The following is a 25,095-nucleotide window of genomic DNA, read 5'->3' on the forward strand; positions in this document are numbered from 1 at the left end:
CAGCGCCTTGCCTGAATAGTCAAGCTTATTTGAACTTCCATCAAACCTCAATCCAGTGAAGTAACTGGGTTTCAACTCGCCCCTGCATCAGAAGCAGGATGGAGAACTCATCCTTCCAGACCCTAAGGTGAGACTTCACAGGGAATCGTGGAAGGGTATTGTGGAGGGTTGGAAGGGAGTGGAAGGCTTGAGCATTATTCCGTCAGTAGGTAATACTCCCTTTTCACGCACAGGGGAATATTCCTGCGAGCCAGAGAAGCCAGAGTAGAAGGGCCCTACCTGTCCAAGCCAGACCTGCGCCTCCGTGGGAATCAGGTGAGCGTGACAGGAACTGAACCTCCGTAACTTCCGGAGCACTTGCGGAATGATGAGGACTGGAGGAAATGCGTACAGCAGTGGGAAGGATCACTCCACTACGAATGCGTCGCCTAAGGCTCCTCTTGGAGGAAATTCCCGCGAGCAGAATCTTTCGCACTTCCAGTTGACACTGGTGACGAAGAGATCCACTTGTGGGGTCCCCCAAAGGGCAAAGATCTCCAGGAGAATCTCCTGAGCAAGCTCCCACTCGTGAGAGACCGTGCTCTGCCTGCTCAGAGCGTCTACCGCCACATTTTCGTCTACGGCCAGAAGAACTGCCATGATCGGAATTTCCTGATGGATGGCCCAGAACCAGAGCTGCATCGCCTCTCTGCACAGAGGGAGAGACCCTGCCCCCCCTTTTTGTTGAGGTAGTGCATGGCCACTGTATTGTCCGTCAGAATCAGGACATTCTTTCTCCGCACAGACGGCAGAAAAGCCCTCAGCTCTAACAGATTGATATGGAGTCTGGACTCCGACGGAGACCAACGACTGCTGACTGTCAACTTGTTGGCATGAGCTCACCATCCCGTGAGGGATACGTCCGTCACGATCGTCACCTCCGGCCAGGGTAGCCAAAATGGAACCCCTTTCATCAGATTGCCTTCGACGGCCCACCACAGAAGATCCTGGGCGACCGAGGGCGGCACCTGAACTGGATCCGACATCCTGCCCGAGGCCTGCGACCACTGCATCTTGAGAGCCCACTGCAAAGATCTCATCCGCAACCTGGCCTCTGGCACCAGAAGAATGCAGGATGCCATGAGGCCGAGAAACCTCAAGAACTCGAACGCTGGGAGACTCTGGGCACGTTGAAACTTGTCCACCATCTGCAGAATGTGATGAGCCCTCACCTGGGGAGGCGAACACTGCCCCAGAGATGTGTCGAGAACTGTTCCGATGTACTGGAGCCGCTGGGTAGGTGTCAAGTGGGACTTCTTTAAGTTGAGGGAGAAGCCCAGCTTGTGAAGGAAGTGGCAGGTAACTGACAGATGATCCAGGACTTGCTCGGGAGAGCGCGCCTTGGTCAACCAATCGTCCAGGTAGGGATAGACGTGAATCCCCCCTTTCCTGAGATATGCTGCCACCACTACCATGAGCTTGGTGAAGACCCTCGGGCGGAGGTCAATCCGAACGGCAGGACCCGAAACTGAAAATGCGAGTCGCCAACCGCGACCCTCAGGTACTTCTTGTGCTTGGGATGAATCGGCACATGAAAGTAAGCGTCCTTGAGGTCGAGAGACACCAACCAGTCCTGAGGTTGAAGGGCCTGGAGGACCTGAGAAAGAGTAACCATCTTGAACTGGTCCTTCCTGAGGAGCTTGTTCAAACCACGCAAGTGCATGATGGGTCTCAATCCCCTGTCTTTTTTCGGGATCAAAATATATGGGGAATGCCATCCCTTGTTCCTCTCCGCTACAGGCACCATTTCTATGGCGCCTTTCTCCAGCAAGCCAGGATACAAGATGAAGATGGGAACAGCATGATTCAGGGCCACCGTGATTACAAGATGCAAAGGAAGTCCAGCATGAGAGTTGAGAAAGGGTGACGCACCGTGAACAAATGCTACACTTATATTGATTTATACCGTGCACTGCTGTCATTTGCATGGTTTCCGAGTGCTCACATGCCTCTGTAAGAAAATTCTCAAGCTCAATCCTGCCAACTGGCACCTACGGAACACACGCTCTAGCCTTGATAAAGACCCAGGGAGGTCAAAACACGTGTCAGCTGACCACCATTGAGCACAATAAAATAAACCTATAACACTACTAAAAAGGATGTAAAGTCTTATTGAAGCGCAAGGTATCCGGGTACAAAAAAACCATAGTTGTATTGTTGGTTCTTCATTCTGTATTGTTCTGTGTTTGCTTTGGTCCTGGTGTATGGTTTGCAGAGTGGCGCGAGTAAACTAGATCTAAACAAATAAATCAGTACAATTCTAATGTGGCTAAATTCAAAAGCAGCAGGTGCCAAATTATTACAATTCAAGTGTGGCTAAATTCAAAAGGGGCAGACACAAAATCACTATGGTTCTAGTGTAGGTAAATTCAAAAGCAGCGTTAACGAAATCAGTACAACTTCTAGTGTGGCTACATTCAAAAGGAGCAGACGCCAAATCAGTACAGTTCTAGTGTGGCAAGATTCAAAAAAGGCATTAAACCAAATCTGTACCATTCTAGTGTGGTTACATTTAAAAGCAGCAGGGATCAAGTTGGTACCCTTCGTAGAAAGCATTCTATAACCCCAGTTTACAGAGTAGTCCAGGCATTTGCTAACTGATCCTATCCACAAAAATGCTGGTTCGGAGCATCGGGCTTCATTTAAAGATGATGGCCGCTCCACCACCATTCGAGAGAGGGCTTTGCTCAGCCCTGGTCCCGCTTCCGCTTTCGGTGGATTGGATCTCACTAGGCCATATGGAGCCTATTGTGGGGAGCTGCCAGGCGTAGCCGGCCCCCGTCGAAGGACCTCGTTTAAGGACTATTACCCCTGTCTGGGCATCCTCTCTGCTCACACCAACCGAAGAAGCAGCACATTCAGTGTGCACATCACCCCAGCCAACATGCTGGAATAACATCTCCAGCACCATCCAGGCTGAGGCGTTCTGCATGGAGGGCCTTGCAGTGGCCTCCTCTTCCATTTCAGAGCATCGGCTCCATTTAAAGATGGCGGGTGCTCCACCAGCATTCGAGAGAGGGCTTTGCTCAGCCCTGGTTCCGCCTCCGCTTTTGGCGGATTGGATCTCGCCAGGCCATATGGAGCCTATTGTTGGGAGATGGCAGCAGCTCTCGTCGAAGGACCTCATTTAAGGAATATTACCCCTGCCTGGGCGTGTCCGGGAATGGCCGGCACAACGGCCCATCAATGCTGCTCTCAGCCATGTCCCCTCTTCCTGCACCCTGCATGCACCTTTATGTGTCCATCTAGCCTCTGCTATGGAAAAGGTTGCATTAGCAAGTTCCACAATGAGGTCGACAAACCACCACATCTAGACTTCACCTCCTCCAGTCACCTCAAGCCAAGCCCACAAGCCGCTCAACTGGCCCTGAATAGTTGCCAGGAAGCACCTTTCAACCTCCTCCAGCTACAGGGTAAGCCTAAGCCTCGAGCTCACGCTCTAGCTATCCAAAGTAGTGCTTCTCAACTCTCTGTTCCAATTGCTGTTAATGTGATGAATCTGCCTGTTCCGAAGCCCTCTTCCCTCCACCCTCTGTTCCGCCGCCCACTCCAATTACGTTTGGTGGCCACAGGGCCCTGCAGAAACTTTGGAGTCTCACCAAAGACATTCCACTACCTGCTCCTCACCCTAAGAGACTGCCATTGCCACCCTACCCCCTTTCTTCCACCATTGCACCGATCCAAAACCACATTGCAAGCACAATTGAAACAGCCAGCAGCTCCCAGCACGTGTCACGGTGTCCCTACCTTGAGCGCCATACCACACACACGCCCAGCTGCAGTAAGCAGTTTCCCCCTCTGCCCTGCAGCCGATGCTGCCCGCAGAGCTCCCGCCCCCATTCTTAACTCTGTGCGTGTCGCCAATCCAGACAGCAAGTTTACAACTAACTACCACCCTACCATCCGCACCGGTACCACCAACTGGCCTCGCCCTTCCTATTTCCTACTGCCTGCACAACCTCTGCCCCTAGGCACCTACCTACAGTGCAAGGAAATCTAGACTACCACAAACAATCACCCTTACAGTCTCTCCAGTACTACTAACTGGCCTTGCCCTACTCATTTCCTACTTCCCGCACAGAAACTGCCCCAAGCATTCACATGCAACCCAAAGAAATCAGCCACCTCGCATGGCCTTCAAACAGGCCCATACTCTTCCACAAACCGATTAAGGGTGCAACACCCCCGCTGCACCTAGCGAAAACCAAACACACTTCCTCTACCAATCCACACCTAACCTTTTCCCACCTGACCTCGCTGGTTACTAAGACCCAAACCACCACCCTCCTGCAACGACCCACCTCAGAACGAGCCTATGACCTATCAGCACATACTCATACATCCACCTACCAACCTAGAGCTCTCCCACCAACTACCCTATGGCGTAACACCAATCTCAGAGATCGCACAACCATGCACCTGATCCATTCACAAACCAAAGCCCCCCTGCAAGTAGCAACCCCAACTGTTACCCTGCCCAACACCACTGCCACCCACCCCCCCTTGCTCTATGCAGAAGCCCCTCCACACTGCGCCCTGATCAACTCCAGGTCCATGGTGGCTCATGCTCCAGACATCCTAGACCTCATCATCACAGAAAACCTCAACATCCTGGCCATCACTTAAACTTTGCTCATTCCATCTGCTGGACCCTCCCTTGCTATTGCCGTCCCTCCAGGCTACAAAATACTTTGTTGCAACAGACCCCTAAGACAAGGTGGCAGGGTCGCCTTCATTTACAGAGACAACATCCCTTTGCGATCCATTACCAACTGCTCAACTGCAAATCCATCTCAGTCAAACTTACCTGTTCGCGCAATTCAACTATCACCCTCCACCTCTTCTACCGACCACAAGGACCAACTTTTGAGAGTGATATTTCCCAACTCATCGCTACCAACCTTAAACCATCCTCCAAAATCATTATCCGGGTTAACACCAACCTAGGTTTCAATGCTGCCACAAACACAGATGCGTTAGACGTTGCTAAATCAACCACAGCCCTGGATTGCACCCAAACATTACACAAGTCCACACACTTAAACGGCTGCATACTGGACTGGCTCCTGGATCACAACTGTGACATCTCTATCATCGCCAACCTATCCTACCCATAGCCAACCACCACATCATCTCCATCCCCACGGCCAACAAAAGACTAAACACAAGAGCCCCATTACCCCCGCCCTCAACCGCAGCTTTCGCAACCTTACTAGCACCCGCCTCATCCCTCTACTTAATCTCCCCCTTCCTCCTCTCCACGACACCCCTGCCCTTGTGAACCACTACAATTCATTATTAAAAAACACAATTGCCTCCCTATGCCCTCTCGAAGCCTGCAAAGCTAAGAAATCTAGTCATCGCAACGCATGGTTCATCACTGACCTTCGAGCCACCCGCACGATCAAAAGGGCAGCAGAAATTGCCTGGCAGAAAGACCCTACAACTGACAAAGCTCATTTCACCCAAATCTCTCTCCAGTACAAACATGCCATACACTCCACCAAAGCCTTCTCTTACAACGAAAGGATAGCGATGGTCTCTTCCAGCCCACAAGAACCCTTTGCAATCCTCTGTGAACGTGAACCCCCTGCCTCCCCCCCCAACATCTGTGGTGAAAGGTAACCTCTGGTGCAATGAGATCCAAGATGCTCTCACTGGAAAAAAACATACAATTACAAGCCACATTTAGCAAGCAACTCACCTGCATAGCTGATGCTCAACCACCCAACCCCCAGACTTACTCACAAACCCACATCCCCCAATTCAAGTTCCAACCGTCTCAACATCTGACCAGCATCATTCCTGGTATCCTGCACTATTATGCACCATCTCTGTTAAGTGTTGCTATGCCTTTGTATTACCATAACTAAGACTACGTCACTGCTGTAACTTACTCTGCCTGCCTGTAGCCGCCTTCTTGTAACCACATGCCCAGATGCCCCAGGGCAAGGCCGCACGCTATAAATAAAACAAATACAAATACAAATATCCAGTTCCAGAGACACTGAACCCACTATTCGATAACCCTAGAGTGGAAAGGCAACCATCTTAATATCTCGGGATCCCACCCATGCAGGTTCTTCTGACCCTTCCCCATCTCCTCACAGGCACTACTGGTTAATGGAACTTCATTTGAAGTCGAATCTGGATACACTCATGCATTTCCACCTGCACTGCATTCCCACCTCATGTTTCCCTTGGAAAGAAAGGACTGTGATGACAGCACCAGGGCAACAGACTTGCGCTGGCAGACCATTTTGATTGCACAGCTACCTATTTGGCATTGCAGTTGCAGACATCATATTTCTAAAGCAGAACTGAACAGAGTTCCTTATGGGATAGTCTGCACCATTCCCGGATGGTGGTGTAATCTCTTGCAGTCGATTGACCTCACGCATGAAGCATGCACTAATCGCTCATACCCATGTAACGCTGGCTCAATCTTGCTGAATGTTCTTGTTTTATTCCACTCAAGTCACAGTGGGCTGTCTTGACCGGGTTGCCCTCATATCGCTATGGTTACGCTCTGTGCATCCACGGTATGCAATGCCTTCACCTCATCTCATCACCAGTCTCTGGTAGTCTCATACTGCAACGCAATTTACAAATGATGCACATTTTAACTCTTGTAGAGCCACTCACCTGTGTCGTGTCTGCCACCTGGCTGCCCATTGCGCTCTAGCTCTGCCCAACTTCCCTGAAGATGGTAGCTTCCTTCAGGGCCCTATTTTCCCCGGCCTAGTTGGTAGGACTCGTGGAAGAATTGGGCCTGCTAGTGGCTGCTTCCCCACCAGAGCACTCTTTTGGGTGTGTTTTCAGGAGGTATAGACCAGCTCTTCGCCAGTGAAGGGCGGGGCCACCGAAGTACTCTGGTACCTCAAGGTAAATCTCAAAGTAAGTATCTTGATACCATGCAAGTACTTTGTATAAGGTATAGGTACCAGAACCAAACAGCTCCCACCGTTCATGTAGATTACCATCAGATGTTACAGTTAAAAACCTATAACAGTAGCACTCAACATGTGACATCTCACATCCGCATTTAGATCACAGTCAAGCACGTTGACAAGCAGGCACACAAGGAAAGAACACGATAAATGTCACACTGTTGTAATCACCTCTATGCAATAAACATTCAGGAAAAATTGACTTATGTTTCCATCTCTTGTATTCGCATTGTTTCTTTGTGCAAGTTGGAAGGCGTACCTCTAAACGTGTTGGGACTCCACGCTAGGTGTAATCTGATGTTTTAGCGGGTGATGGCCCATTGAAGTCTATAAATGGGTGCAGTGCTTGCTGTGAATGTGAACTGAGTTCAGGGCAGTGACACCTGCCAAATGAGGGTGAGATTGAGAGGTGTGGGTTGTGTAAACTTACAGTAATGCCTAGATTACTTACCAGTAAACCCCATGAGTCCTAGTACTTTTGTTCCACATCACAGTCCTTGCACTTGAGATGATCCAGAGCGGCAGCAAGAATGCTCTCCGGGCATATACATCCTCCTTTCCACAGAGCTCGCCAGTATTTTTAATTGTCTCCACAACGCTCCTTGAATCACCCAGAACGAGGCGGCGCCGAGCGCGATGACGTCATTCTGTGCGGCATGGTGACGTCACACACAGAGTGAACTTCGTTGCTGGCAGAGCAGAGCCTCTATTTAAGGCAGGACCTTCATGACAACAGCACTTCTCGATGATTCCTGTGAGCTGGATTTGGCTACCTCACCTTTGGATTGTGCCTGGATTGTCTCTGGACCTCCCTTCTGCTGTTTTGTTCCCTAGACGTGGCTTACTTGACCCCTGGCTTTTCTCAGGATCGCTTTTGGATGTTCCATTGCTGTGGTGTACTTGGGTTGCATCTGGATCTAGGTTTACTGGCTCTGGAGTGTTAAGACAGTTTTGGGATTTTTCCTTGTTTGGGTGTTCATCAGAGTCTTCACCTGGCCCTGGTTTTACTCGACTTGGCCTGCACCCTACTCCTTGATGACCCGACAGTTTCCCTGCAGTGTGGTTCTTCGCAGGGCGCTTCTTGTCCAGTTGGGGTTGCTCTTATGGCACCTTCTGTGTAGATTGCGTTCTCGTACCGTCCAGGTTAGCTCCTTGCAGACTTTGAACCTTCCGTCTCCGTTCTTGGCAACTGTTGGTCGGGCACCTTTGGTCTATGACTACGCCTCGGCTGGACACACGCTCTGTTCCTAGGTCTCCGTCGTTCTTCCCTAGTGGTAGAAGTAGGTGTCCTTCCTCTTGTTCAATATAATTGTTCGCATTCATCTTGAGGGTATTGGTGTGTACCTTCTTTTCTTGCAGTCTTGGGACAGAGCCTGGTGGCATCCCTCCCATCGCCTTTTCACCTGAGCCCTTGGTACCGTGAGTTTCCTTCAGTCTTGGGTTATGGTTCACTTGGGAGGAAAGTCTCTCCTGCTCCTGACGGCCTGACAACCAGGTTCTCCACTGGCCCTGAATGCCTTGCAGGTTATTCCACAGAGCTTGATGCGACAAAGTATGGCAGGCTGAGCGTGCATCCCAGCAATGCTCTGAAATGAAATACTCCAAGCAAAGGGATTGTGGGTCCCGCAACCAGTAGTGCCACATGTATGACTTGCACAGCAACAAACTGGGGGATGAGAAGGCGGATACTCGCTAACCAATAACCTCTTGGGGGAAAAAACAAAAGCGCAGAGCACTGCTGTGCAGTCGGCCCTGTCCGTGTGGCGAAGAGCTACTGGTGGCGTTGCCAGTGGGTGGAACTACACTGCAACAGGGCTGCAAATCTGAATTTTTGGGGAGCCATTATTTTTTATTGTGCAAAATGTGCTGGTCTCGTCCCAATGTGATCAGTGTCCATTAGTATGGAGGAATGGGGATGAGGCGTAAGAGTAATAGAAGCTACCAATCAGCCTAGCAACTAGAATATCACCCACTGATGCACAGGCATCTCTAAGGTTCTCTAAAGTTCCTAATAACTAATAATTATAAATAAGGGGTTGCCACAGCAAAACCAAATGGAAAGACATCTCATTCCAGAGAGGATTTCAAATGATGATCATTAGCTTTTAATGTGAAAGGCCTTCTAGTCTACTGAATAGCCATAGCATTTTGTCTGGAGAATCCATGATTTTGCAAGCCTTTGCAGTCCATGAACTCATCCGCAAACCACTGGGTTGCTCGAGCCATTGATGTAACTGGAGAGTTGGTTTTAGGTGCTCCAAAGTCAAGTGCAGTGCAAAGGAAACAAACTCCTGAGTCAAAAAGGAAGCACTAGGAAATCCAACTCCAGCTCTACCTTATGTTCCATACAGCTTGTGGAATGATTGGGAATGTGGAAATGCATATAGCAACTTCTTGGACCACTTCAGATTCAGAGTGCCCAATCCCCACCACTGAGAACGAGGAATCATGGCACATAAACCAGGCAACAAATCTCTGGAACTGCAAAAGATCCAGCAGCCATGGCTCCCCAAATCTGCAACACACCTCGAAAATCAGCAGGGACAGAGATAGTTCCTGTGAGGCTGGAAACCACCTCTCAGTCTGCTTTCAGATTGTCTGCTCCCCTGATGTCAATAACTTCCACAGATAATGCAATCTCATCCACCAAAGATCTCAAGTTGGACACCGGAGTGACACATTTTTTGATTTGGGCCTCCATTGAGTGTTAATGTAGAATATAACCATTGCATTGTCTGTTTGAGTTGGCATTGCTCTGTTCCTGACAGCTGAGTGAAGGCCAACAATGCTCTGAAGTTTACTGCTAACCCCTTCCTACTGGAGGAATAAAAGCTTTTTTCCACATTTCACTTCCCCTCAAAGCCATTGTTTTTCAGAGTGGCTCCCCACCCATGACTTCTTGCATCCATAGTTATCATGGCCTGAGGAGGAGATAGAGGGGTTCCCTTCCCTAGGCATCCTGCATTAGCCACAACTGAAGCGCACTATTGACAGTTCGCTCCAAAAGGGACTAACGCTTTGATGTTCTGTGGACTTGCCAATCAGTGAGCATGTAGGTGAAATACCAATTGCTGTAGATTTAGTCGGCCCAAGGAATTACAAAGTAGTGGCCACCATGGTGTCTTGCATGGACCTGTTGTGATTAGAGCAGGGATGCCAATAGGAACTAGACTCACATTGCCCAGTCCTCTTGTGGAAACAATAATCCTCCCTTAGTGCAGGACCTTACACAATCCAATCTGAGAACCTGGGTTGTATTCAGATGTGGCTTTTTCCTGTTAATCAACCAGCCATGGCACGTCAGGACTGTGCATATATTGTTTGACACCTGCAGCACCTTCCCTGGGACTGGGCGTGGAGTAATAAGCACTTTAGATAGGGGTAAATCAAAATAATATTCAAATGAAGAAAAGTGATGTTAGGAGTTAATAATTTGATTTAAAAAATCTCAAGGCTGATTTTAGTATGAAAGGAAGGATGGTGAACTTTTGTATAATGTTTTGTTTTGTGCATTTTATAGAACACAGCATTTGTCTAAAGGCTAATTGGTGCTAACAGTTATACAACGTAATATAAATCTGGAAATTGTAGTTGCACTAACATGATTTCATGAAGAGTCACATCTTTAGTTTCTTGCTGAAGATCAATTGGTTTTTCTCGAAAGGCAACTTGTGATGAATCAGCCATGACTTCCCCAGAAACCCTGCCATGGGATCCTTCTCATGTGACCAGGGAAAGGCAGGCGCTTTCTGATCCTGCCCCTGGGGGTGGTGGTTCTGCGGAAAGATCACATGGGTGGGAAGCAGGTCAGTAGGAAGGGGAAACCACCTGTTCAACTTTCCCCAAAACTCCACCCTTCTAATGGCTTATTAAAATACAGAAGAATTAAAAAACCTAACTGTGCAATTAGGGACTTCAAGTCCCATAATTCCCTAAGTACTGGGACAAGGAAGAGGGCTAAAAAGGTACAATGTTTCAGGAGTGGTCAGATCATTAACTCAGATGATCCGCATCTGAAGGAGACAGAGAGGCTTTAAAGGCCCCCTCAGGTGCAGGCCTTAGAGAAGCAAAGGAGTAGAGAAAGCAGGACGCAGAAGCAGCGTGGTTCGTTCAGGTACCCCAGACAGAAGCTGGAAAAGAGAGAAGACGCTGGGACCTCTGTTCTGCAGAAATCAGCTGCCGGTCCTGAAGGGTCTGTGTCTCTCGAAACCGGAAGTTCAGAGGATCCGCAGCGGGAAGCGAAGGCGAGGGGAGATTTAGCTCCCAGAATGCCGTCTCAGGTGGGTGGCATGCAACAGAGGTCCCAAGGAGCAAAAGGAGCTCTAGTTGTAGATGGTGTGGGCGAAGGCGGACTACAAGAAGCAGTTCCATGAATGGCAAGGGGACAGGAGGCGCACGTCTTACCCGGTGAGTTAACGTGTGGTAGTGACCCCGGAGCGATCTGCACCCGCTCACGTGTTCAAGGCAGGCATTCAGCAAGAAAGCAGAACTCAAGTATGAGTGAAAGTAACTCTAAAAGTAATTTTTAATACCAAACTATTGAAAAGCAGCAAAAGCAGCACAAACTTGTTGCCCATACTTTGTACAACATATGGCAAACACTGGTGCAACCTGACATTGCCAAAGCCAAGAGATAGGCAGTCTGAGACCCTATGCTTGTCAGTGTTTGGTTACCTGTGCTGTGGGTAAACAAGAGTGGCAAAAAGGCTGCCCTTTTGGCAAAAGAGATTGAGAAGGAGAGGAGCATTTTTTACAGCAGAGTATTAAAGAGTCAATGTGAATCCTGTTTTCCCTAAAGAGTTTGGGATTAGACCAGATGTGGACTGAGGTAGTAGGCTTGGTATGGGAGTAAACCAAATGCAAGTCAAAGAAGTTCTACAAAGTGGTGCTGACAGAGACAATGGGCCCCATCACGAGTTGGGTGGGAGCCCTTAAATACAGCGGTAACAGTATTACTGCCACATTTAAGGGCTTGCCTGATCACGAGTTGGGTGCTAAATGGGCTGTTTTACCTCCAGCTTTTTATGTGGAGGTGAAAATCCCATTTAGCACCCGGTTTTCGGCGCAATTACCGTCCACTGTATTAGCGGGTGTTATTTGTGCCAGAAATGCCCCATTAGGCCATTGGGGATTGACCGTTAACGCCCAACGCATTATCCGGCTGTAATAACGCCAGCCCGGCTGGTGTTAATGCTATTACAGTTGGACAGTTTTACCGCCGTTATACCGCCCAACTTGTGATGAGGTCCAATGTATGTACTTGTGTTACTGAAGAAAAGAGCTGTGTAAAGTTACCAAGAAGCTGTATTTCTTTAGAACTTATCAGTTGTGGCAAATCATCCTGACCAAGACAATTATTGTTGCTATTGATGAACTGCGAATTTGTCCTTTAAGAAGGATAAAATGTATAAGAAAGATGAAGAGGCTCCTATTTTCTTTGTTGAATCATCAGAGTATCTGAACTTTCTGTCGACCCATTGAAGTTGCAAAGAACTGTGTTGGAACTTTGTTGAAATTCCGGATTTCCTTATTTTCTTTATTTTAAATTCTGGTGAAGGGGAATTCACCCAGGTTACAAGAAGGGACTGTTGTTACAATACAAACCTAATTACTATTGTTTTGAACGACCATGCATTTCCTTATTGATTTATTGCATGTTTAAGTGTGAGGGACAGATATCATTTGTTAGAGTGTTTTCTTTAGTTTATTTTTGGCAATCAAATCCTCGTCAGGGTAGGGATAGTGGGGCGTTTGTCCAACCTTCTCATTTAATAAAATAGCATTTGTTGAGAAACCTCAACAAATTTGTCCACCTCACATTTCTGACCCCTCACAAATTGTATAGGGATCATATAGATCAGCTCGTTTTTCTTCTCTCAAGTGACTTGCCATTGCTACCCTCTAGATGGGGGGAGGATCACTGCGCCAGAAGGGGGTGTATACTTTGGACAACCTGGTTGTAGAGAGGACTATTTGCCACTACGTTGCTAGTCCTAACAGCCCTCAGTTCTCAGGGGGCAACATGATCCTTGGTATAGTCCTACCTGTAAATTGAAAATTCAGATTAGCATCTGTAGGATTAATAAGAACAATATCATCCTGTATTCATTACTTTTCTTAACACCCATTACAGGAGTTCCTTTTTACTACATAGTAACATACCCTCAATGTCAGAAATTAATCCTAGTTTTGCCTTCAATAAACTTAGTCCCATCAGAGGCCACAGTAGATTAAATGGCCTGTAGCCCCCTCCATCCTGTGGTGTTCCCTTTGATGTAATTCAGAGAAAATATATAGAGTCCACTGAATGAAGGGTGCATCGTTCAAGCTGAACACTCAACATAACTGACCAAGCCTATACCTCAGACAGCCATGGCAGCTGTCCTCCATAAAATGCAGGCAACGGGTGGGATTTGCCCCTGCAGCAATGCTTGGTCAGGTTCGTTGAACAAAGTGGAGGGCTCCTGCTGCTCTGCCGGGGGGCAGTTTTTCTGCCTCGACCTCCGACATTCCAGCTGATGCCTGCGGCTCTGTATTGAATTTAAGTAGGGACATTGCCAATTCTGACTCACATCCCTCAAGTGGTTAGGGGGCGGAGAAGGGCTCTGATAACAACTTTGAGGTTCCTACCCCTCCCAAGTTGTCTCCTTTGAAGAAAAAAGCTAAAAACAAAACAGTTGCATGAGAAAGGGTCTAACCGTCCCTCACGCATAAACTGGAGAAACTTTATTAGGGGCGATGTTGTGGCCTCTGAAGAACAGGAGGCTGAGACTTTGGCTGACGGTGATGACACGTCAGCTTTCACTCCCGTCACTGACACACTATCTGCTGCTATTACCCAAAAACAAAAAAAAGAACACAAAAAACTGACATCCATTGAGTTTTTAACTGCTAACAAGGCACCTATGGGTTTGCCCCCACAATCCAGCAGCGGGACGAGTGATTATGGTAATTTCAACAAAAAAATAACTCCACTATCCCTCTTATGCTGCTATGAATGACAGCGTGCCCAGCCCTGAGGGTGGCGGGGGGGTGCTTTGACAGCTCCTCTGACTGATAACCAATCTGCCCCTGCGTCAGACTCTGTAGACCTAGGGGACGGGATAACACCGTACTTGGAGAAAGAGGCAACTCAGTTGCTTGCTACTCTCATCCCACCCCCTTGTTCTTCATCAGAGGCTAACAGCACAAGTCCTTTAGCAAACATTCCCTCATCAGTATGTGTAGGTGGACCCCTTGGTCATCCTGGTGCTCACCCTGGTTGTAATTTGGATTCCATTGTGCATCAAACTTTATTTAATCTGCTACAAAGTTCTTCTCTGGCCCTCCCTCCTCTATCTAACTTGCCACTGAAGTCTCTTTTGAAGGGAAATGTGGGAGATGACCCTGAAAGTCAGATGATTCCTCAACTTGGCAACAGCAGGGTCACCGACTTATATGCTGGCGATCTTGTGTTCAAATTTGGCCAGAACAACGAAGGGGCGGGGGCTCAGCTCACAATACGGGCCTCGTTATTAGGGATAGCCAGAGGGACGCAAGTGCACATCAGGGGTGGGAGGAATGCGCTCCTAATCACAACTACTTCAATAAATCTGAGGAATTGCAGCTGAGATTCCCTGTCTTTCCCGAAGACCCAAGTGTTATGTTGCGCTTTATGTTTGCCTATGGGGGCCCTCCTTCCATTAAACGATGGGGAATTCTCGCTTCGTTCAACAAGATGCCTAGATTAAGTTTAATATCCTCAGGTGATGTAAAACGAGTGGACTTTGTCCACCCATAACGTTTCGACTTTGTGCGGATCGTTTTCCATTCACGCAAAGGATACGAGGCAGTGCTGCAGGAGGTGGAGTCATTTGGAAAATGTGGGTATGACCTCAGCAATAAAAGCGCTGGCTTCCTAAACCCACAAGCAGAGAAACTATCTCTGGGACAAAGGGAAGGGGCCTCGGCAATTCCCCAGGGTAGACAGAGGGAAGGGGAGTGGGAATCTCCTCAGGGGGGGAGACAGCAGGCATTTGGGGGGGGTCTGAGTGATCGAAGCCTCTGGTGGCTGGCTTGTGTCTATGGAAATCCATGTCCCAACTCCAGGGGCTGAAACCCTGCCTCTAGCTTGGATGAATGCTTTTCCCTGGTGTCTTGGAACTCCAGGGATTCGTGGTCTCTTCTTAACTCAGTTTCCATTTGCTCTGTCCTTACGATGTATACTTTTGTGTGTCTCCAATAAACTTGGTTAACAACTTCCTATGTGCTTGACGGATATACCGTCTACTTCGAAACTGCCAAGAAGGGTATTCGAGGTATACCTTCTGGAGGCCTTTTATTAGCCATCAGATTGGATTCAAACTTGAGTGTGATCAAAGTCTTTCATCTATTTAAAGGCTGTCTTGCCGTATTGATGCAGTTCACTAACGCGTCTGGCCTTTGTAACTTCTTAGTTGTAAACATCTACTGGAGTCCTGACTCTGACTTGGCAGCTTCCCTGGCATCATTGAACTGTCTATTGGATGAATGCCATGAATTGTTTTCAGATCTGCTTATCATCTTTGCTGGGGATTTAAATGTCTACATACCGAGACAAGTTGGTGGAGGCAGGGTATTGACTAAATTCTGCGACCCAATCGATGTGTCTTTCAATTTTCTTACTGGGTGGCTCCCGTAAGATCGCTTAGGGGAAACAGTGGCTTCATTGTTTTGAAGTCTGTGGACTTATTTGTGCAAATGATCAGCTTAGCCCTTTGACTGACCCGTCCACCTGGACTAATGGTAATGTCTCGACCACCATCAACTATATTTTCCTCTCAAAACCTTTGATGGACCAGGTGGTGTAATTCACTCTCACAGTCCACTTGCAGTGATCACAAAATGTTGGATTTACTGCTTACAGGAGATTCGAGTAGTAGTCATTCTGAAAAATATCCCATTTCTTTCACAGACAACCCTGCACTCAATCGCATGGTATGGCACAGGGACAACATTTGTAAATGAAATGCTGTATTTGTGTCTGACTATAATTCTACAAACTTGGGAAAAAAGTGGACTCTCTACACTTATAACTCTTTTGCACACTACATCAATTCCTCAATAAAGAGGGCTTCATTTCTATCTAGATCTAAAACTGGGGAGCCCAAACCCAAACACATTTATGATGTGGAAGTAAAAATCATTAAAACTGCCAGACTAAGAGAACTTAGACATCTTCAAACCTTGCATATCACTAAGCGAAAGGTCTGCCTTACAGAAAAAGGTTAACAATAAATGGAAAAACAAAATTAAGAGACGCCAAACAGATGTGGAAAGCATGCTCTCCGATCTGAGAGATTCATCTTCTAGAACATTCTGGGATTTGATAAACCGTGAGGTTTTCTCTCAATGTGAGGTACAATCTGCTACTATTACAGAGGTGGTGTGGGAGGGTCACTTCGGTCAACTATATGCCCCTTCGAGCAGTATTTATCAACTTCCTACGTTTGTGAAAGATTCAACATGGAACTTTGACATAACGCAGGATGACATCAAATCCTTGATAGTGAAGGCATCCACGTCCCGTGCACCAGGGCCTAATGGTTTGGCAAATGTCATTCTTAAAGGGAACGTAGAACTTCGGTCCAAAATTCTCTTTATTCTTTTCCAAAATATTGTTATCTCAAGGACTATTCCAGAGTCCTGGCACTTCTCTTACATCGTGCCAATTTATAAAAAGGGAGACAGATTGTCCCCGTCTAATTAGGCCTATAGCCCTCCTGGATGCTGATTCTAAAACCTTTGCCAGCCTTGTGCTCGGCCATATCCAGAAGTGGCCTGAAAAGAATAATATCCTCTCAAAATTTCAATTCCGGTTCAGAAAGCACATCTTGACTGAAGCAGGGGGACTACTCTTAAAGATCTTGCAAGACAAAGCCTGGTGGGCAAACAGTGGGCAAACAGTGTTTCTATCTACGTGGCCTCATTAGATCTTTCTATGGCCTTTGATATTGTGGATAGGAACACTCTTTGCTCAAAAGTTCTGCTGTCTGGCCATTCTGCATCTCTTCTCTCTATCTTATACCATCATCACGAGGGGTCTAAACTTCAGGTACGCTTAAATAACACTGGCACCCTTTCTCACTCTATTAAAGCCTTTAATGGCCTACGACAAGGGTGCATATTTGCTCCAACTATCTTCGATTTATATATGGCAGACACCAGTGTTGTTTTGGAAAAGGCTGCCTTTGCGTCCCCCATGATAGAGGGGGTGAAAGTCAGCTGGACAGCTTATGCTGACGATTTTATGTTTTTCGATCACACTCCTTGGGGATTACAACATCTTCTTATGGCCTTTAGGGACTACACGCAGTCAAACTCTCTCCTAATTAACGCTAAAAAGACAGTTGTTATGCGGTTGTCCTGCAGATCCAGCCCAATGAAGTATACTTGGTTCCTGAACCACGGAAAATTGGTTGTCAGGAGCTTTATTCGCTATCTGGGTTTCCTATTTGGGGATAGGAAAAAATCCCACTATAGGCAAAATCTTGAGGGGAAAGTTGTCTCTCAAATTTAACAAATTAAATAAAATAGACAACACGTTTGGGAAGTTCTCTTTCTTACCAACCTTGCGTTATTACAAATGTAAAGTTATTCCTCATTTTTGTTATGGACTTGTGCTCTTACCGGCTTGGGCGAGAGGTGAACTGCACAAGCACGAGGGGCGGATACTGCGTTCGGCTCTAAGATGTCTCCCAAATGCGTCCCCCTCGATGCAATCCGTTACGAGCTCGGTCTTACCTCCATGGAGAGTGTGGTAATGTGGCTTAGGCTATCTTTGTTCAGGAAGCTGATTATATGTCCTAAATCTACTTTATTCGACCAGATGGGGAGCAGTCTGCGCAATGGTTCTATTGCATCTAGCTTTTTTGGCTGATTTAAAAACTGAGTGCATGGATTCCCTGGTAAAATTCGGAAAGGCCTATGAACTCTTTCTCTTCCATCCTGCAAAAAATGTGGGAGTACCTGGCTTGGAGTAACACCATGGATAAGGTATTGGAAACCAAGTTATATTTCCATCTGGTTTCTCATACTAAAAAGGTGGGATTGCTGGAACCATACCTGATTCAATTCCCTGGCAAAAGGCTGTGCCAAGTATTTATGCGGTTTAGATTGAACGTACTGATGATGGGAGAGGTGAACAAGTTACTTACCAACTGTAACGTTCTTTTGATTGGATGTTCCTCCCACGTATTCCTCATTTTAGATATATCCTTACCTTTAGGTTTCGCCTCGGAAATAAATGTCTCTCTCCAGCAGAAGGCGCTCCACTCGAGGCCGTGACGTTGATGTCCCCCGGCGGCATCCATCGAGCACCGATGTCATCCACTGTATAAGAGCCTCGAGTGCACCTGTTGGCTTCAGTTCTGTTTTTTCGTATATTATAGTCCATGTATTTTAATTAGTTAATGGTGTGCCTCTTTTGACCCACGCCTTAAAAGAGTTTAGAGTGTAATTCACGTAAACTGTACTGTGAGGTTGGTTGGGAGGGTCGATGAGGAATACGTGGGAGGAACATCCAATCGAAAGAACGTTACAGTTGGTAAGTAACTTGTTCATCGAATGGATTGTGTCCTCCCACGTATTCCTCATCTTAGATAGACTCCCAAAGCAGTTTTGTATTGGAGGTGGGAGTACAGTATCTTTTTTAATCATGTACAGAATGGAGTACAGATTTAGCAAACAGACTTCCTTGAGAAGAAGTCGAGTCCAGTGCATAATGTTTTATAAAGGTGTGCATGGATGACCATGTGGCTGCTGCACAAATATCTTGTGCAAGGACACCCCTTTTTAGTGCTGTTGAAGTTGCCATGCCCCTGGTTGAATGAGCTCTCAGTCCATCAGGTGGTTCTTTCCCAGCCAATCTGTAACATTCTGTTATGGCTAAAATTATCCATTTGGATAATATTTGTTTAGTTACCGGAGGGCCCAGTTTGCGTCCAGTGTATCCCACGAAAAGTTGATCACATTGATGAATTTTTGTCAATCTTGAGATGTAAAAACAAAGAGCTCTCCTGGGATCTAGTCTATGAAGCCGCTCCTCTTCCTTGCTTGCATGAGGAGGAGGGTAAAAAGTAGGTAAAGTTATTTTCTGTGACAGATGAAAATCCGAAATAATTTTTAGCAAAAAAGGTTTAACTCTAAGAACTACTTTGTCCTTATAAAAGATGGTGTGAGGAGGACCGCTCGAAAGTGCCTGCAACTCACCCTGCGGGCTGATGTCAATGCTACAAGGAGTATTGTTTTCAAAGTAAGGAGCCTTAGTGGACAAGAATGTAAAGGCTCAAACGGAATAAATGTGAGAAATTTTAGAACCAAATTCAGATCCTACACTGGAACCTGGAAAGGTATTGGAGGAAAAACATTATTTAAACCTTTTAGGAATTGAATTATCAAGGGTATTTTGAAGTAAGATTCTTCTTCAGAAGAGTGTTTAAAGATGGATAGCGCTGCTAAGTATCCCTTTATCGTCCCAACCTGCAGCCCCAGATTGGCTAAATGTAACAGAAAAGACAAAATTGTGGGGATATTACATTGAAATGGGTCCACATTCTTTTCTCTGCACCAGTTACTGAACTTGTTCCAACGACACCGATACAGAGATTTGGTTGCTGGACTTCTGGCCGAAAGCAAAATCTCCATCACGTCATCCGGAAGATCCCAATCCTTGTATCTCACCCTTTCAGAAGCCATGCGTGAAGGTTGAGTGTGTTGACCTCCGGATGGAGAACATGACCTTCTTGTCGTGAGAGAAGATCCTCTCTTCTTGGAAAACGTATTGGAGAGCAGATGGACATGTCCAAAAGGTCCGGGTACCACGTTTTCCTGGCCCAATCCGGGGCAATTAAGATCATGGTTTTCCCGAACTTTCTCAACCTCCTGATTACTTGAGGGATCACAGGGATTGGAGGAAACGCATACAGAAGTGCAAACTCCCATGCCACCACAAACGCGTCTCCTAGAGCTCTTCTGGGGGAAATTCCCTCGAGCAGTACAGTTCGCACTTCCGGTTGGCCCCGGTCACGAACAGATCCACTTGAGGGGTTCCCCAAAGGGCGAAGATCTCTTGAATGACTTCCTGAGCTATCTCCCACCCGTGAGAGTCTGTGCTCTGCCTGCTCAGAGCGTCCGCTGTTGTGTTTTGCTCTCCGGCTAGATGAATTGCCGATAGAGAGATCCCTTCTTGTATTGCCCAGAACCAGAGTTGCATCGCCTCTCTACACAGCAGCATTGACCCCACTCCTCCTCTCTTGTTGAGTTAGTACATGGCCACTGTGTTGTCCGTCATTATCAGAACATTCTTTCCCCGTACAGAGGGCAGGAAGGCCTTCAGCGCTAGTCTGATTGCCCTCAACTCCAAAAGTTTGATGTGTAGTTTGGACTCCGATGGAGACCAACGTCCGCTGATTGTCAGATCATTGATATGGGCTCCCCACCCCGTGAGTGAGGCGTCTGTCACTACTGTTATCTCCGGCCATGGCTGCCAAAAAGATTCTCCTCTGAGGATATGATGTCTGCAAGCCCACCATTGTAGATCCTGTGCTACTTTGGCTGGAACCTGCAGCAGATCTGACATTTCCCCTGAGAATTGAGACCATTGAGTTCTGAGAGCCCATTGAGGCGATCTCATTCTCAATCTGGCTTCTGGCAACAGAAAAATGCAGGATGCCATCAGACCGAGCAACCTGAGAAAATCGAAGGCCGGAATATACTGGGCATTCTTGAATTTTGTTACCATCTGCAGAATGTGGTGAGCTCTCTCTTCGGGGGGCGAGGCTTTGCCCGAGCAAGTATCCAGGACTGCTCCTATAAACTGGAGTTTCTGTGATGGTATCATGTTTGACTTTTTTAAGTTCAGAGAAAAACCTAGTTTGTGAAGGAAATGGTAAGTCTTGGACAGATGATCTAGAGCTTGTTCTGGAGAATGCTCCCTGATCATCCAATCGTCCAGATAGGGATAGACATGAATCCCCCCTATTCTGAGACTCGCTGTCACCACCGCCATCAACATGGTGAAAACTCTGGGGGCGGAGGTTAACCCGAATGGCAGAACCCGAAACTGAAAATGAGAATTGCCAATCGCAAACCTCAGGTACCTTCTGTGTTTGAGATGGATTGGCACATGAAAGTAAGCATCCTGAAGGTCCAATGATACCAACCAATCCTGGAGTTGGAGAGCCTGAAAGATCCGAGAAAGTGTGACCATCTTGAATGTGTCCTTCCTTAGGAACTTGTTCAAGTTTCTCAAGTCCAGGATGGGTCTCAGTCCTCCGTCTTTCTTTGGAATAAGGAAATATGGGGAATACCAACCCTTGTTCCTCTCTGCTACAGGTACATGTTCTATTGCACCTTTCTGTAGCAGGGTCAAAACTTCCTACAACAGGAGCGGATCCGGATGTTTGGCAGAGTTGTATTCCGGGGGTGATTCTGAGGTTCCTTTAGAAAAGGAAGGCAGTAACCTTGGGATACTGTTTCCAGTGCCTAAGCATCTGAAGTAATGCCCCGCCATTCTTCTACATGCTGTGAGATCCTGCCTCCCACTGGGGTCTTGTGGGTCAAAACCTCAGAGTGGTTTTGCGGCAGCTGCAGCAGCGGCTGGAGGTACAGATGCCGTTGCTGGGGCAGATCTAGCACCTTTTCCTCGCCCCGAGGAAATTTTCTTTGACCTCTCTGATTTCCCTCTTCCTTTTCCAATTGAGGAATAATAGCGAAAAGGACGACCCCTCCAGGAAGATGAGCCTGTGTAGGGGCGTTGCTGAGGTTGTTTTATAGCGGCACTGAGAGATTTTGCCGCCACTTTGGAGGTCTGTTGCTTTTCCAAACTTTCATCTGCCTTGCTACTGAACAACCTCAAACTATCAAAGGGCATATTAAGAAGCCTGGACTGCACATCAGGAGCAAACTCAGACTTTCTTAGCCACGCAAATCTACGTAGCACTGTGCTAGTCGCCATGGACCTGCTGACACTGTCATCTGTGTCCAAACCTGATTGAAGGCATTCTTCCGACACCTCTCTTCCATCCCTTATAATAGCTAGAAAGCCATCACGTTCTTCACCTTCCGGGATGTGTTCAGCTGCTGCTGACATGCAGTCCCACAGGGAATATGTGAACCTTGCGAAGGTACAAGTTACATTAGTAGACTTCAAAGCCACACTGCAGATGTAAAGATTTTTCTAGACCATGCATCCACTTTTTTATAGTCCCTATCTTGATGGATTGTAGGGTATGCTGCATTCTTTGTGGAAGTGGCTGCCTGTACTACCAAACTTTCCGGAGTTGGGTGTTTGCTGAGGTATTCCGGATCAGATGTGCAGGGTCTATATTTTGCCACAAACTTTCTATTTACTGCCCCTAATGCTTCAGGACGTTCCCATGCATAATTAACCCTTCTCTGTAAGGCAATATGAAAGGGTAGAATGGGGTCTTGTTGGGATGTTCCAGATAATAAATCTGTCATGTCATCATCTTGACAGGCTGGTGAACTCCTGCCCCACCCCATAAATTCTGTAACCCTGCTCATGATTTTTCTATAACTCGTATCAACCTGTTCTGATGGATCTGGTTTGTCAAATTCATACTCTGGAGAAGTGTCCATGCCACTTGCTGTTTGCAAACATTCTTGCAGATCTTGAATTCTTGATTAAGGGTTAATTAACTCCTCTGGAACAGATCTTGTGACAAATTTGACACCAGCAGAGGTGACTTCTTCCTCTTCTGATGAATCTCCCTCATAGATGATGGATGACATGGTTCTGAAAAAATCATGTCGACTCTCAGGTTGAAAAACCTTGTCAGGCAATACAGGTTTTTCCCTTATTAAAGGCATGGGTGTCGACGAAAATGTTGATGGCGCCGAAGTTTTAATCACATCCTTCGACGTCGTCGAGGGAGCTTTCGACGACCTCGATGCAATCGTTGAGGGAGCCGTGGAAACCTTCAAAGGAGCTTTTGTGGTTTTCGAGCGTGAACTCGACATAGCTTCCTTCGAGGGAGTTATCGACTCGAGGACCTTCGAAGTCTTCGACGACGTTGATGTCGACTTCGATGGCGTATGTTCTTTCGACACCATTTTGTTTCCCTCTGCCTTCGATTTATGCACCGAAGGATCTGTCTTATGAGGTGACCGAGAAGAGTCTCTCGATGACGCTCTCAACGTCTTTTTATCAGCCTTCCTTGTTTTGGACCTTCCTCTGTCACTTTTCTTGTGAACAGGAGTATGGTCTTCTTTAGCTTTTTTTGAGGGGGTCTGGGCCGCGTTCTCAAAATTCTTTAGCATGGAAACTCGAAACGCTTCCCATTTACTCAGAGAGTCATGCTTTGATGGACATGCATAACCTCCTCTGAAGAAGTCGAAGAGGATGAGGGAGATCGATGTCGTCTCTTCTTAGCCTTTTTAGATGACGAAGAAGACTTTCTCGATCTACTCCTCAAACATTTTTTATGATACTTTTTTGACGACTCGGCCGAGTTTTCTTTTGTAAAGTAGACTTCGATAAACCATCTCCCATCGCCAGTTTACCTCTATGCTCTTTTAAGGCTTTGTGGGTCATCGACTGGCACAAACCACAATCTTCAGTACGGTGGTCGGAACCGAGGCACCAAAGGCAATTTTTGTGTGGGTCTGTCAGGGACATCTTCTTTTCACATTTTAGGCATTTTTTAAAGCCTGTCTTCGGTGTGGAAGGGTTCGAAGAAGACGACATCACTTTTTTCACAGAAAAGACTGAAGCGCCGTTTAACTCGATCCGAAGCGAAGCTAATGGAAAAACAGAACTGAAGCCAACGGGCGCGCTCGAGGCTCTTATACAGTGGATGACGTCGGTGCTCGACGGATGTCGCCGATGGACATTGTTGTAACTTGAGTGTCGTGCAGATATGTGAGACCTTCGTCCCCAAGTGCCACACAGAGATATAGTAGAATCACTCTGTGCAACCTTTGAGGCCACAGGTGGAGAAGACCGGAACCGCGGAGTACTGGAAACCCCAAGGAAGCTGTTAAGAAAAAATGGAGTTAAGTACCAGGCAAACAGGATAACTCAAGATGTGAGAAAAAACAAAAAGGTCTTACCGAGTGTTGGCAAAACAGATGGGGGAAGACCTAGTGGATGGAAAGTAGTTCCGGGACTCACACGGGCAGAGGTCCTGAGTGGGAGGAAGCAGAGTGTATCCACTGATGGTCACAATCAAGACTCCACCTGATTATGTTCTGTAATCAAGGTTCTGCTTGGCAACAGGATTCTAGACAGGGAAGGATGAACAAGGAAGCCCGTATAACAGTCCAAGGTCAGCAGCCAGGATAACAATCCAAAGTCTTTAGAGCAGTAGCCAAGAGGGTAATCCAAAAGAAGTCCGTGATGCGTTAGCCGGGTCCAAGATTGCAAAAAATAGAGCTGGATACACAAAGCCAAACAGAGTCTCAGGGAAACAGCTGTGAAGCGCAGTACTGGAGCAAGTCACGGCTTTTGTACCGTTTGCTTCCTGGTCACGTGATGCGGAACTACATCACGTGATCGCGAGTCCAGATCACGTGATCGGGTAGGCACAGCAACGCGACGCAAAAACGCTCCTCTGTACTTACTGCTGCCTAATCTCCACGGCAACTGCCAATGGAGAAACGGCCGCAATCGTGACTGCGGGGTGCGAGCGTAAAGGTGCTACTGCGCTCGTCCGCGGGGCGGCCTGGACCGCCAACGTGAGCCCCGGAAACTGTGGGAGGTAAGTGAAGGGCACAGTGATGCTGAGGGGAACCTGGGTCCACTGGTGGGACGGGCAGAGGGTATGACAGACATCGACGTTGCGGCCTCGAGTGGAGCGCCCTCTGCTGGAGAGAGAAAAAACGTTCCGAGGGGAAACCTAAAGGTAAGGATATATCTAAGATGAGGAATACGTGGGAGGACACAATCCATTCGAAAATAGATTTTAGGGGAATCAAAACGTGTGAACCTTCGGTGTGTAGATTCTAAAAAGTTGATGGCTTTACTGAAACTCTGAGACATCTTCTCATCGAGTGTTCTTCTCCGCGTATTGCGTGCAAGGGCTGTTTTAATAAGTTTGTGCTGAATTTAGATTATGTAAATCTTGAC

This window comes from Ambystoma mexicanum, chromosome 13 (genome assembly GCF_040938575.1).
Source record: "Ambystoma mexicanum isolate Mex_15411 chromosome 13, UKY_AmexF1_1, whole genome shotgun sequence".
Taxonomy (NCBI): Eukaryota; Metazoa; Chordata; class Amphibia; order Caudata; family Ambystomatidae; genus Ambystoma; species Ambystoma mexicanum.